The sequence below is a fragment of the Echeneis naucrates genome, chromosome 24, assembly GCF_900963305.1.
Source record: "Echeneis naucrates chromosome 24, fEcheNa1.1, whole genome shotgun sequence".
NCBI lineage: Eukaryota > Metazoa > Chordata > Actinopteri > Carangiformes > Echeneidae > Echeneis > Echeneis naucrates.
In genome coordinates this window covers 11,453,792-11,466,730 of record NC_042534.1, presented here as the reverse complement: position 1 = coordinate 11,466,730, position 12,939 = coordinate 11,453,792, and positions in this window count along the sequence as shown.

Below are 12,939 nucleotides of genomic sequence, written 5' to 3'. Positions count from 1 at the left end.
GCCACCACTAAACACAAAGGAGCTGGTTTCATAAATGGGTGGATACATTTCATGCTAGAATCAGATATTGTGCAGCTTTTTGAACAACTACAAACACAAAGGAAAGTGAAATAGTTTGCCATCCAGTTTTTTTTTTTTTTGTTGTGGATTTGACAGGAGTGACCAAAGCAAATGCAGCATTGGTCTGTTGAAAATTATAATAGAAAACAAAGTTGTTATGTTTCAGGATTTCTGGACTCAAAAGGACTGGGAAGGTTCAAGGATTTATGTAACAAATGAAAACAATATTACTTTCAAGGTGAAACAAATTCATTCTGAGGTGGCAAAAAATTCCAAAAGGTGAAATTGTGTAGGAGGCCAGGAGAAAAAAAAATCACACACACTGAAAAACTATTTGGAATAATAATAGAGGCACAAACAAGCTTAAAGGAAACTAAGTGAGGAGCGAGGCAGATACAGGTGTAACTACTAAGGGCGGGGCAAGCCATCACCCCAAACGGGTAACACAACAGGCCAGCAAGTAGTCTACCATGACCAAACATCTCAAACATTTCAATTTAAAATAGATCAAATCAAATCAAGAGAAATTTGCATAGCGCCAAATCATAACAAAGTGGCAAGGAAAAACAACCGGTTGGGTTGAGAGTGGGAGAGAGAGAGAGAGGGTGAGAGAGGCATGGGGGGGGTGGGGGTGTAGGCAGGAACATGTTGCTAGTAGTGCAGAATTCATGAAGCAGGAATCTCAGAAGTCACAAAATGACAGATCATGAGATTAACTGCAATAAGAGATTTTAACAGGAGCAGAGAGATTTGTTGGCCCTCACGTCATGCCAAGAGTTTATACATAATTTCATTATATAATCTGTGCAGGATACACGATACATTACCTGAGGCAGATCCTGAAATATTAGCTAATGTTGTAACAGCCAAGGCAGCAGACAGCGTAAATGGGCTTATCTAACACCCTGCATTATTTCCTGAAATTATAAAACACAAATATTATCCAGTCCCCTATCTTATTTGTATCTATCTGCAGCTGATGGGTTTCTATTTCGTACGAGGGAATTTGGTCAGAGAGTGGAACAAAACTCAGCTTTACCTGCTGTAAATCTCCCAGGATGTGGGATAAACGCAGATTGTTTCAAGCAGGAAAACTAGACTGTCCTAACTGGTTAGGATCCACGTCAGAAATCAAATCACGCCCTCTGTTGAGGTTTCATGTTTCCACTCTGCCCATAAGCAGCCTCACTGCTGTGCATATAAAACATTGATTGATGTGAAAAAGCTGAAATAAAATGAGAGGTGGGGACAAAGTCAGATGATCAGGGATCAAAGACATGTGAAATGGAGGAAATGGGCCATACATGGATACTTCCCATTAAACATGTAAAACTTTGAAATTCCCTGAACCTTTCGTCATTAGCCCACAGTGATCCTCTCTGACATTTATGAATTACCCAAAAGACAGCAGAATGTCAGGCTGTCTATTTGTACATTTGCCCAGAGAGCTTTGGTGTGCACTGTACTTGCCCATTAAGATGTCCTTCAACTGTTACACACATACATTTTAAATGTACACACATGCACAAATCCACAGTTGGCAACTTTTTCTTCACACTAGCTCTCACGTGGCACAATATAACAATCAGGATCTCTAAATGAGACCACTACATGACACAAATCAGCACGTTAATGAAAGGAATACTGCTGCATATTCAGTGAAAATAGCCTACTTTGTTTGCCGCATTGTGGTGCTTGACATGGACTACAGAGAAATGGAGGGAGGTCTTGCTGTTCTTTGAGCCGGGGCATAGAAGCATGCTGAGTGTTACTGTGATTTGCTATGACAGCCGTGCCCCAGTGCAACATTCATTTAAAGCACAAAGTAGGCTTTGTCCATTTGTGTGTGTTTGTCAGGGGGTCGGGGGTGAGGGTGGGTGGGTGTGTGCAGGGCAGGGCAGGGCAGGGAGTACATGAATACAGAACAGTGTGCATTTCCCAGCCAGGTGGAATCAGACAGTGTCTTCTTTAAATGACAGACGAGCTCGGAGACTATCTACATACATCATGTTGTGCTAGACTGATCAGGAGGAGGAGTGGGAGCGAGACAGAGAAATCCCTATAGCGCAAGATTTTGGACTTAATAATTTCATGAGAGGCTGAACACTGCGAGAATTACACCAGACAGACAGGACAGCCAGCCTATTTTCAGCACCAGTTGGCTGGTATTTTTGCCCACTTTCCCTGACTGTTTTATCTGCCGAAATACCTCACCGGGTCAGACACACAAGAACTATGCTATTCCCTCCATTTTGTCCAATCTGTTGAACATGGCACATTACGACACAGTCAGCAGATCCTGCCAATGTGTGTACCAGACGCTGATGTAACAAATGCCACACAAACCTGTGTACGTACAACGCATTTTTATTTCATTTCGAAATTAGAAATGTTAGCACTACCTCAGAGGTCAAACTGGCACATTCTCAACGTCTCAGGCCAAGAAATGACATGCTCAATTGTTCGCCACCGTCACGAGTTATTTGTGAATTCAGCGGCTATAAAGTTCTGCCAAAGACACTGGTAATATGTAAATCAGATGCGAGGAACAATCTGTTATGCCATCCAAGCACAGCTGTGTCAGCAATTCAAACTGTAACATAACCTTTGATTCATTCAGGTTTATGTGTATACATATGGGAAACAGGCCTTTAAGGTGTTTGGGAGACAAAATGAAAATATCTGATCATGCAGCAACAATCAGGGCTGAGGAAATAAACATGGATCAACCAAGAGCTGCAGTTTATTTTACAGGTGGCTCAAATGTGACTTCAAAAGTTTTGGTCTCTACAGTTAATTTCTTCTTTCATGACAACCAATTTAAAATACTTCATGATCGAAGGCAACACGCTTTGACTGACACATGGGTGATAGTACGCTTGGTTCAAGCCTCAGAACTGCACCTGTGGGTGATGTCAAAGATGCTACATCACGATTTAAATACAGTCTATGTGCCAGCAGAACTAGTATTTTGAGACCTATATGCAGGAACGAAATGTGTCAGCTTGGGCGCAAATGTTTAGTTAATGCATATTCATTTTCCTTTTTAAATGCAGCATGTCATATATAAAGTGCTTTAAATTGCCTCTATGTCTGAATATTGCCATGTAACTGAACCTGCCTTGGCTGCTATAAGGCACTGCTTCCAGATCTGGATTACTGAGAGCATCTTCACAATTTTTGGGTCGTCAGCTCTGTTTTGTTTGTGTGTGCTGTCTGAATTCCTCAACCTGCCTATCTCTCAGGGCACTGGCCATGTCCCGATCACTCAGAACCATTTGTTACACGGGTTCATGACATCAAGTGGCTGTTTGTCATTCCCAAGCATACTCCTTCACAGTGGCTGGCTCCCTGTCTCCTTGCGATATCACAGTTAGGAGAAAGCAGCGTGACATAGACCACGGTCATCTGCTGTACAAAAAAAAAAAAAAAAAAAAAAAAAACAACTGTATGCTGGCCACTTCTCATATGTGGCTGTGATCTGCTCCAATATTTCACCGATTTGCTGTCAGAATGGTCAAGCAGAAGGTTTTCGCCACAGCAGTTTGATTTTACCTTCAGTCATGGAGCAGCTGCTTGTGCTCCACCAGAGATAAGAGTAATGTGTGCTGGAAGAGCAAGGCCTGCATGCATATACATCAACAGTAACAGCAGGCATGAGTGTGACCCCACAAATAGCGATGAGGTCATTCCAGCTCACACGGAGCCTGGAGACTAGAGGATGTGCTGTATTCAAACAAAAACAGAGTACAACATGTTCCTTGGAAAGGCCAGAGGTCACGATGCACTACTCCTCATTCCTGTCCTCAGCGGTGAATACAGAGGACGGGGAGCTGGTGGCATCACACTGGGCCACTTGCGGTGACTCACAGACACTAATTATGGCTCAAACCTTCTGCTCCGGCTCAGTTTGACTCCTCTCCACCTCACTGCTGACATTTCCACCTGCGACATTTTGACAATCTCTCTCAAATCTCTTATTCTCTGTTGCTTGAACTTCCTCCACCTTTCTGTGTGTGTGTGTATGTGTGTGTCCCTTCCTGACGCACACACATATTCACATTACTTGAATTTAACGATAAAATATTATCGCAGAATTCGAACTCACTTGGCTCCGTGGCTTCCTTTTTTCTGTCTCGCTCTCTCACTTTCCCTCTGTGGAGCTTTCTCTCTCTGGGAAACCACATTTTTAGCTCCAGTAAGATCAGAAAAGCAACTGTGACCTGCATCTAGGGGCAATGGACTGAATGGTGATAACACTCACACTACTGGAGTGGAAAAAAAAAAGGCAACATGTGTTGGGGGTAAATCAAAGCCTTTTTTGGCCGCCATGTCTCTTGATCTGTAAGGGGATCCTTCACTCCGCATCCACTCAAAGACAGGTGAATAAAGAGTGGTTTCACAGTGAAAAGAAAGATGTGAAAGGATGAGGTGGTGAGAAGTGGAGAATGTCACGAAAGACGTTGGTAATAGGGAGGGTTTGGTCTGCAGCAGCGGTGGGCGGGTTTGTGTTTGCACTCTTGCTTAGCTCTCAGCTGGCTGATACGAAAGAGCCTTGGCAGAGCAGTCAGCGAGCAGCCAGCACACCTGAGGAGTAAACATGACAGATGCTGATAGACCCTGACATAGACTGATAAGAGCTCTCTCCCACGCTGTCCACATTGGTGCAGAAACCTTATCATGCCGTGCACCGTGCCAAGTCTTACGCTGCCACCACTCAGTTAACCTGATAGCTAGGTGGGATCTCCCCCTCCCCCGCCGGCATGACGTCGGCTGTACACGCACTACCTGCTCAGGCTGGAAATTACAGTTGAGTCCTGTGATTATTCAGCTCATCCCGGTAACCAGCATATCTTATGAACACCCTGAGGCTTGATCGAGCACCACATCAAACCTGAGTGCAACGATGTAGAGCAGGCTACCGCAGACAGAGAAAATGAATGATGAGATGCCAACATCATCCCAGTTATGTGCAACTTGGCCAATAAAGATATCTCTTGATCCATCAATGTGTGGGAAGTATGATGCGTTCAGGAAGTATTACCCGTACCATACAATGAAATAAAAATATATATATTTGCAGCCTAATTATTGTACGCTGACATTTTATTTTTCCATGCCAGCAGTGGTGCCTCCCATTTCTCTTGATAATCTTTGAGTTTGTTCTCATTGGGATCCGTCTATAGTAAATGCAATTTGTTGGAAATGATTTGGAAAGAGTTTTGCTGTGATCAGAACAGCGAGAGGAGGAAGGAAGCGCCAGCAACTGAAGCTAAGATCAGGGAAAGGCAAAAAAAAAAAAACATGTCTGCTGCACTGAAGGTTCCAAAGAGCCTCTATTGCTCTTAAATGAGAGAAGGACTGGGAATTCCTGGCTGTCTGATCAAACTGAACGACCGTAGACGGACTCGGTTAATGGAGATGGCCAAGAAGCTGATGGTCCCTTTGGTTGAGCTTAGACCAACTTACTTCCAGAGGGACAACCATCTGTGCAGCACTCCCACTGTTCTCTCACAGGGTGGCCAGAGGGAAACCACTGATCAGGGAAAAACATAAGAAAGCCCCCCAAAAAGACCGTGAGAAACAAGATTCTCTGATCTGATGAAACTAAAACTGAACAGTTTGACCTTAATTCTAAGCGGCAGGTCTGGAGGAAACAAGCTACTGCTCACCTCCTGCCGAATAGCATCCCATCAGTGAAGCAAGGTGGGGGAAACATCAGGGACAGGGAGGCTGGTTCAGGTTGAGGGGAAGCTGAATGGAGCTATACGAAGTAAAAACATGGTCCAGAGCGCTCAGGACACCAGACTGGGTGGAGACATCACCACATATCAGGACCACAACTGAGCGCCAAGTAGCTCAGGGATAACTTAGTGAATGTTGCTGAGGGGCCCAGCCAGAGCAATGACTTGAAATCAATCAAAGCTCTCCTGAAAGACATACAAAAAGGTGGCGCTCCAACTCAGTACTGAATCAATATTTGTGTCCATTTTTGCCTTGTCATTGTTGGATATTGTAGATTCAGCCATGGATCATAGGGATGTCATTTTCTGCACCAAAACTGCGCTCAACAATGATGACTGGCCTGTAATAGTGGAGATAGCGCAAAGTTGTTGCTCAAGCACTTTTGTTTGTAAAGACTGAAGTGAAGCCTCGGCATCGATTCCACCTCTTTACTCTGGTGTTTCTTGGTGGTGCTTGTTAAAATGCTTATAATTTCTATTGACCAGTCTCCACTGATGTTCCTATCTGCTTATACACACACACCTAATCAATCGCAACCTGACTCTAACTGATCCCTATCACTCTCAATTACGCCAATTGGAGTTCGGTGTGTTGATACCCTCCTGCCTCTAAATATATGGACTCTGCATCATGTTAACTGTTATCGGATCCTCTGGTGGGCGGACAGGCTGGAATCAATAAAAGCACACAGGATCCCAGTGCAGCAGCAGCAGCACACAGCTGAGAGTGGGCAGGTCGTCCTGCTGCAGGCAAATAGAATCTGCAGGGAAAGGCATATCGTGGCACTGAACAATAACTATTCTTTTCTGCATGACTTCTTAATCCTGCACTTGCCATTGCTGCAGGCAAGAAAGCTTTTTGCTCTAACCACGTGATTTAACCTCTTGAGATCCCTGAAGCCCTGGAAAATATCAGAAGCTACAATCAAAGAAATATAAGATCATTACAGTGAATATAAATCCAACGACCGTATAATAAAAGTTACATAACATCTCTTCAAATGGGCAGGAAGATGGCATTACTATTGAAATTACAGCTGTGAAAGGTTCAAGATTCTCGGTCGGGAAGCTTTCACCTCAAAAAGAAAACAAAAAACACCTAACTATCACTGAGTGCTACAAGGTCAAAATGGCAGAAGACAGGAGACAGCAGCAGGCAGAAAACATTCCACAACAAGCACTTGTTGATCTGCATTTCCAATGCTGCTCTGAGCGGCGACTCACAGTGTCAGTCAAAAAACTGTCCAACCACAGCACAAAGAGGATCAATCTCATAAAAGGACTCATATTCCCATGCGTCTGTGGTTTGTTGTGGTTTTCTGCAACCAGCGCAGGTCGACTTGAGTGCGATCATCCATCCCGCTCAAGAGGAAAATGGCCATCCCTGCATCCCTATGATGACATAAGTACTATGTGTCATATTTAATGCCAGTCATTTTCTGACACATTGGTTGGACCACAGAGAAGCTGTACACAACAGCCAGAGGCATAATGATTATAATAAGAGTCAGATTAATAAAAACATTTTGCAAGAATGGCCAGAACTGAAGTGAGCAGCGTACTGTCTGTGCTTCCATCTGAGCCGCATGCTTTCCTCCGCTCTCTGTGATCCTCTCTGCGTGCATCACTCACACACTCATCTGCATTTGTCACAATGACACTCCAATGAACTGTCTTCCATGTGAACAACCTTCTTCAAATATTCAAAATGTGGCTCAGAACATTTAAAAAAATGGTTCGGATGCCCATTATTCCAAACTCAACTGGTAGAGGTGTTGTCACGGAAACCAGCATCCTCTTTTAAAAACCAAACATGCATGAGTTCATCTTCCCTCCTGGATTAAGAGTGCTAGTGCTGCTGTATGAGCAGAAAGACAGCAAAGACAGACAACAGCAGAGCCTGACCGTTGGATGACAAAGACATTTCACAACAAGAAGCACAGCGAAAAGAATTAGCAGGAACTAATAAGATCAGTGGGTGGCAGCTCTTTGCTCACTATCTCCAACATCTGCTTGTCATATTAAACAAGTGAAGAAGTCATAATGCGGAGGAAGCCAGAGGAAGCCTGTTGCTAGTGCTATCCCCCCCCCCCCAAAAAAAAACAACCCCACTTCATTTTAAATTTTCTTTTATTCCTCCTCTTTCTCTGTGGTTTCTTAATATGCACTTCACAACAACTCAGATTTAGGCTGTGGGAAATATTAAATTCCACTAAGGCTGTCTGAGATATTCATAAATGTGGATAATGGAAAATGTTAGCATGGGTCATATTCAGGCCGGGCATTGTGAATTTAAAGGTTAACATCTAAACCAGTGTACAAAGAGATTGACAGGCATGGTTATGGCTGGATATTTCCATACTGGATAAAGAGTTATGGCCATGTCTATTCTCTTGAAGGCATAAAGTCTGAATATACCTATATTCATATCTCTGCTTCGGTGAATATGCATGAAACATGCGCACAGCCATAATGGTGGATTATAACAGGATACCGCCCTGTAAAGCAAAGTATATGGTGCGATTGCCCAGCCATGACCTGTGTGAGAAATAAATTACAATGCTGACAGAACATCACATCCTCTTAGCCTGAGGAGAGCTGAAAGACGAGGTCCTCCGTGACACAATTTCTCTGCGGATTCTTAAATGCCACTATTTGATCTTTTCCATTTATGAGTAATATTTTTTCTGCTTCCCCTAAGCACTGTGCTGTGCTAAAATACATATGGCAGGCCAAGGCAAACACTGAGACAGCTGCTGGCCTCCACCGTAGCACCCTGTTTCCCGTGGCTCACCAGCTTTACCTCAGAATTATTACTAACACCACTTTTTCACCGGGATATGCTTTCAAGACAGACAAAATGATGGCTGATGATTTCAGTAATGAAAGGGTTTTTTATATATATATACTCAAACCAAACAGACTCATCACGGCTCTTTCTCTCATCATCAGCAGCCCGTATATAAAGATGGTGTAGATGTAGCTCACACAGCAGGGATCAGGTTGTTTGTTTGAATGTCTTTTGTATTCATGCTGCCATTTTTTCCTTTTGTTTGGTGAGGGCTGCTCTCCTGCCCTACACCAAGTGCTTTTTTGCTCCAACTGTATTCTCCACTTCAAATGGTATGGAGTATTCAATTAGATATGCCCTGAGCTGACAGACCGATCAAGGCTGCTTCTTACCATTCTGCATCTCTCTCTTCTTCTTCTTTTTTTTTTTTTTTTTTTTGCAATGAAGAGTTCCCTAGAGAGCATCAAAAACCCAGCTCACCTTCCAGTGCTCCTGCTTCCTTCTGGTGCAGCTTCTAGTTTCAGCTGTGGCGCAACACTGCCCCCACAGGTATGTCAGTCGTTTTATCCAATGGTGGCAGGTGTCCACCTACTTACTGAATGTGCTATTTGACTTGTGTGCGATGCTGTTTAAGTGATAATGTAAGCTGCCGATTTAAGCCAGTGCAAGGGATCTTTTTTTGGTCATGTGCAGGAACCTAGAGGGTTTCACCAACATTTACACTTACACTTTCACTGGAATAAATGTTGCTCAAACCGCCCTTAAAAATTAAATATCCATTGCTGACAGAGAAAACATTATCCTGACTCCTTCATTGTGGATCAGTGATGTTCAGTGGACTCAACTGCACGCACAGAGCCATTCATAAAATGTACCTTTGTGCCAACCATTTCAGTGCATGCTGAATACCAAAAAAGAGATATGCAGGATCCCTTTTCCCTTTTTCTATTTGTCATATTTGCTGAGCAGCATGTTTTTCATTTTTGACTCTGTACTTATTACTTCAGCTGTGAAATTACACAGTGACTGAGAAGTGTAAGTGGAGATTATCCACCAAACCTTCCAGAGACGAGAAGAGATCCCGTGAGACCCCATATTCTCCAGTCAGCCAACACGTAAGAGTCCTGGCTATTAATATTCTGTGTTTCACTTTTATGTTTATACAGTACAGCTCTTAGAGTTTCATGGATCGATACATTGCTCTTTGGTCTGTAAACTCTGACCGTGTTCACAGTCACTCCCCAAGTAGCTGAAATCTTGTTTCATCTTCTCTGTAACTTGCATTACAACTATGTTGTTTTCCGTGACCATCTTAAAACTTAACAGCAAATGTGGAACTGTTGTAGATTTTTCTGTCTCATTGTCAGCATTTTGGTAAAACGCCATGAATGCTATCACTGCCAGCTAAAGCTCTTAAACATTGGCAACACAGATCAGCTTTTCACAGGTGAACACTGACAAAAAAACCTGAACATGCTTGAATAGATTTTGACAAATTTCTCAGAAGTTATACTGTGCATTTAGTGTTGTTGTTGCTTTGTTGGGTTTCTGATTAAACTCTCATTTGTTACTGCCTGATATCATCTTGCTCACAGTCAACTGTTTTCAGGAACATGTTGATATTAGGAAAAGCACAGGGATTACTGAAATCACAGATAATAGCTCGATTCCATTTAAAGTCTTGTTCGACTCGACCATTGAGCCAAAATGCAATAGGACCCTGGCACTAGCTCACCTACATAAAAAGCAGCAATTATTAGTGTTATTAATTAAACCTGTGACTTCCCTGCTGTGAAAGATCAGCCATGAATGAGTCCAATGCTCTTACTTAACTTTGTCTCTCCTGAGTGGCTGATAATTCTGGCATTTTATCATTTCATGTGCCATTACCTTGAAGACAGATCGACTGTACATTTCTCTACGGTGCAATATGGACCACTCAGTTGACTGTGAGTGAATTAAGCCTGTGTCCTGTGCATCACTAAAGCAATTCTCTGTTTCCGTAATCTCCCTTGAAATCTTTACTGAAATAATGATTGCTTAAGTCATCTGAACCTAAATTGGGGCTCTGCAGCAGAAGAATGTTTAGTCCGTGGTGATTTGAGAATTAGCCGCTGTTTGACTGGAACACCTGAGTCAGCCAGCAGCTCAATGCTGGACTGTAATAAAGCTCAGCGTAGTGCATGGCTCACTTCTCCAGGGAATGCGCTGATACGCAGGGAAATATTCCAGGAAACATTATAGTCTGATGATGGTTGTGGCTATGGATATCACTGTTTCTGATTCAGAGACGAAAAAGGATTTTCTAAACCATCGCACTTACTACTACCCAAAAATAATGAAGGTATCATGAACAAAACATCCAGTAATTGTCAGTACTTACAGCTGCTTACACCACAGCCTCACAGCAATGCATAATTTCATTAATTTCAATAAATTGCTTCCATGTTAACTGTGGCTCTTTGATTTTTCAGTGTAACTTCCTCTGTTTCTTTTGTCTTTTTCCATTGCTCTTTCAGCGCTGCACTCAGTCAAAATTTAAGGATAGTTTGTTCACAGCCCATTTGGGGTACCTTGTAGCGAGAAGTGGCTCTTGGTCTAACAATTGAAAGCAGGTAAACTCTCAGGAATGTTTCCATGCCAACGGTGCGCTGAAACACTTCAGTTCACTTATCTTCCCTACAATCTCAGAGATGGATGGTAGACCTGTGTGATGCGCCTGGCTTCTTTGGGTCACAGACGCTCCCTTCTGATTTGCTCAGACCACTGTTTTATTCAGCTGGACTTTCACTGTTATGATGTGGTTATAACCGCAAGGTTTTTAGAGAGTAATTTATTTATAGGGCAGAATGTACAAGCTTGACATGCACACATGGTTGCACACAGAGTCTTGCTGAACCACGAGAATTGATTTTCCCCACATGTACATCACCGCTGCAGCATAGTTGTCACTCAAGAATAATAAAATCTCTCACTGCCAATCCCACCAAACAGTCTGCTCTCAGTGGCAACAGGCACAGAAACAACCATACACCTTCTGTTGTTTGTTTTAAGCTCATTTGCTTAAATCTATTCATATCTGTATTTGAATATTTTTAAGCATTTTTTAAATCAGCGAGTCATAAGACAATATGCAATGTGAAATTCTTAGATCGCAGAGACAAACCCAAAGGGTTGTAGCAGCTTCCCTGACCATGTGACAGCCTACAGCTCAGTTTCATGGACCTTGAATTTTACTTGTGCAGACATCAGGGTATCTTAGTCTACATTTGGAACAAAACATTAAAACAGGAACCCCACATGGCAGCCAAAACTGAAAGACTGCCAAAATAAGAGAGGTGGATATTAAGGGAGGGAGGCTCTAATGAAAGATGCTTTCAATTCTCATTGTGTCAATTATAGGATCATATTTTTGGCAGATAAACCATTCTAAAATACTACAACTAAAATCTGAATATCTCATCCTTTTCTGTTTCAATTTAGACTTTTTTCTAAAATTATCCTCTCATGGGTCCCCCAGCTTCACCACTGAAAGACCAAAACTAATGAAGTCAGTGAACTGGTTAGGAGGTGGAATGATTAGAAGCTAAGGAGATATTTCCGCATGAAATTTACGTTACGTGGTGATGACCATAACTCCCATCAAACATTAATGTTGCCAAATAACAGCTAGATATGGAAAAGGCAATGCAAATGCTTGGAAATGCTCCAGCAAATAGAGTGATAATATATCTGAAGAGTTTCTATGTGTGACCAAAGTGTGTATGTCAATTCCAGCTAGCTGAAATAGAAAATAAAATTGTGACTTGAGAAACTTTTATCCACATAAACAGAAAAGTGTTAATAAAGTCCAATTATGTACTTTTTAGGAAATTCTATATGAGGCTCTCTTACTTGGATGTAGGCTAACGTTGTTACATAACAAATAAAAGCAAACTGCCCTGAGGCAATTCAGAGCGGATGACACAAACTTTTCAACATATCCAATCAGTCAGTTGTGTTGCCAGAGGTACATTGATGGGGTACAATAACAAGAGCATTAATATGCTGGTGAAAAATAAGAAACTGAACATCAAAGACAACACCTTCCATCCGGCCCCATACTGGACTGATGCAACACGGAGCATTTATGTGTTCAGCCTCCTCTCTCTAAACAGCTCCAGCTGCTGCCAGGCTGCGTTAATGCAGAGCGCCACTCAGACTCCAAACAAATTCTCCTTAATGCATAGAAGTCAGTGCTTAGACAATATGATGCATATGTATTTGATGCACATAGATATCCTGTGTTCCCTGCAGACTGTCCTGCACATACTGTTTCTAGGAGAAAATGATAGTTGAGTCCTC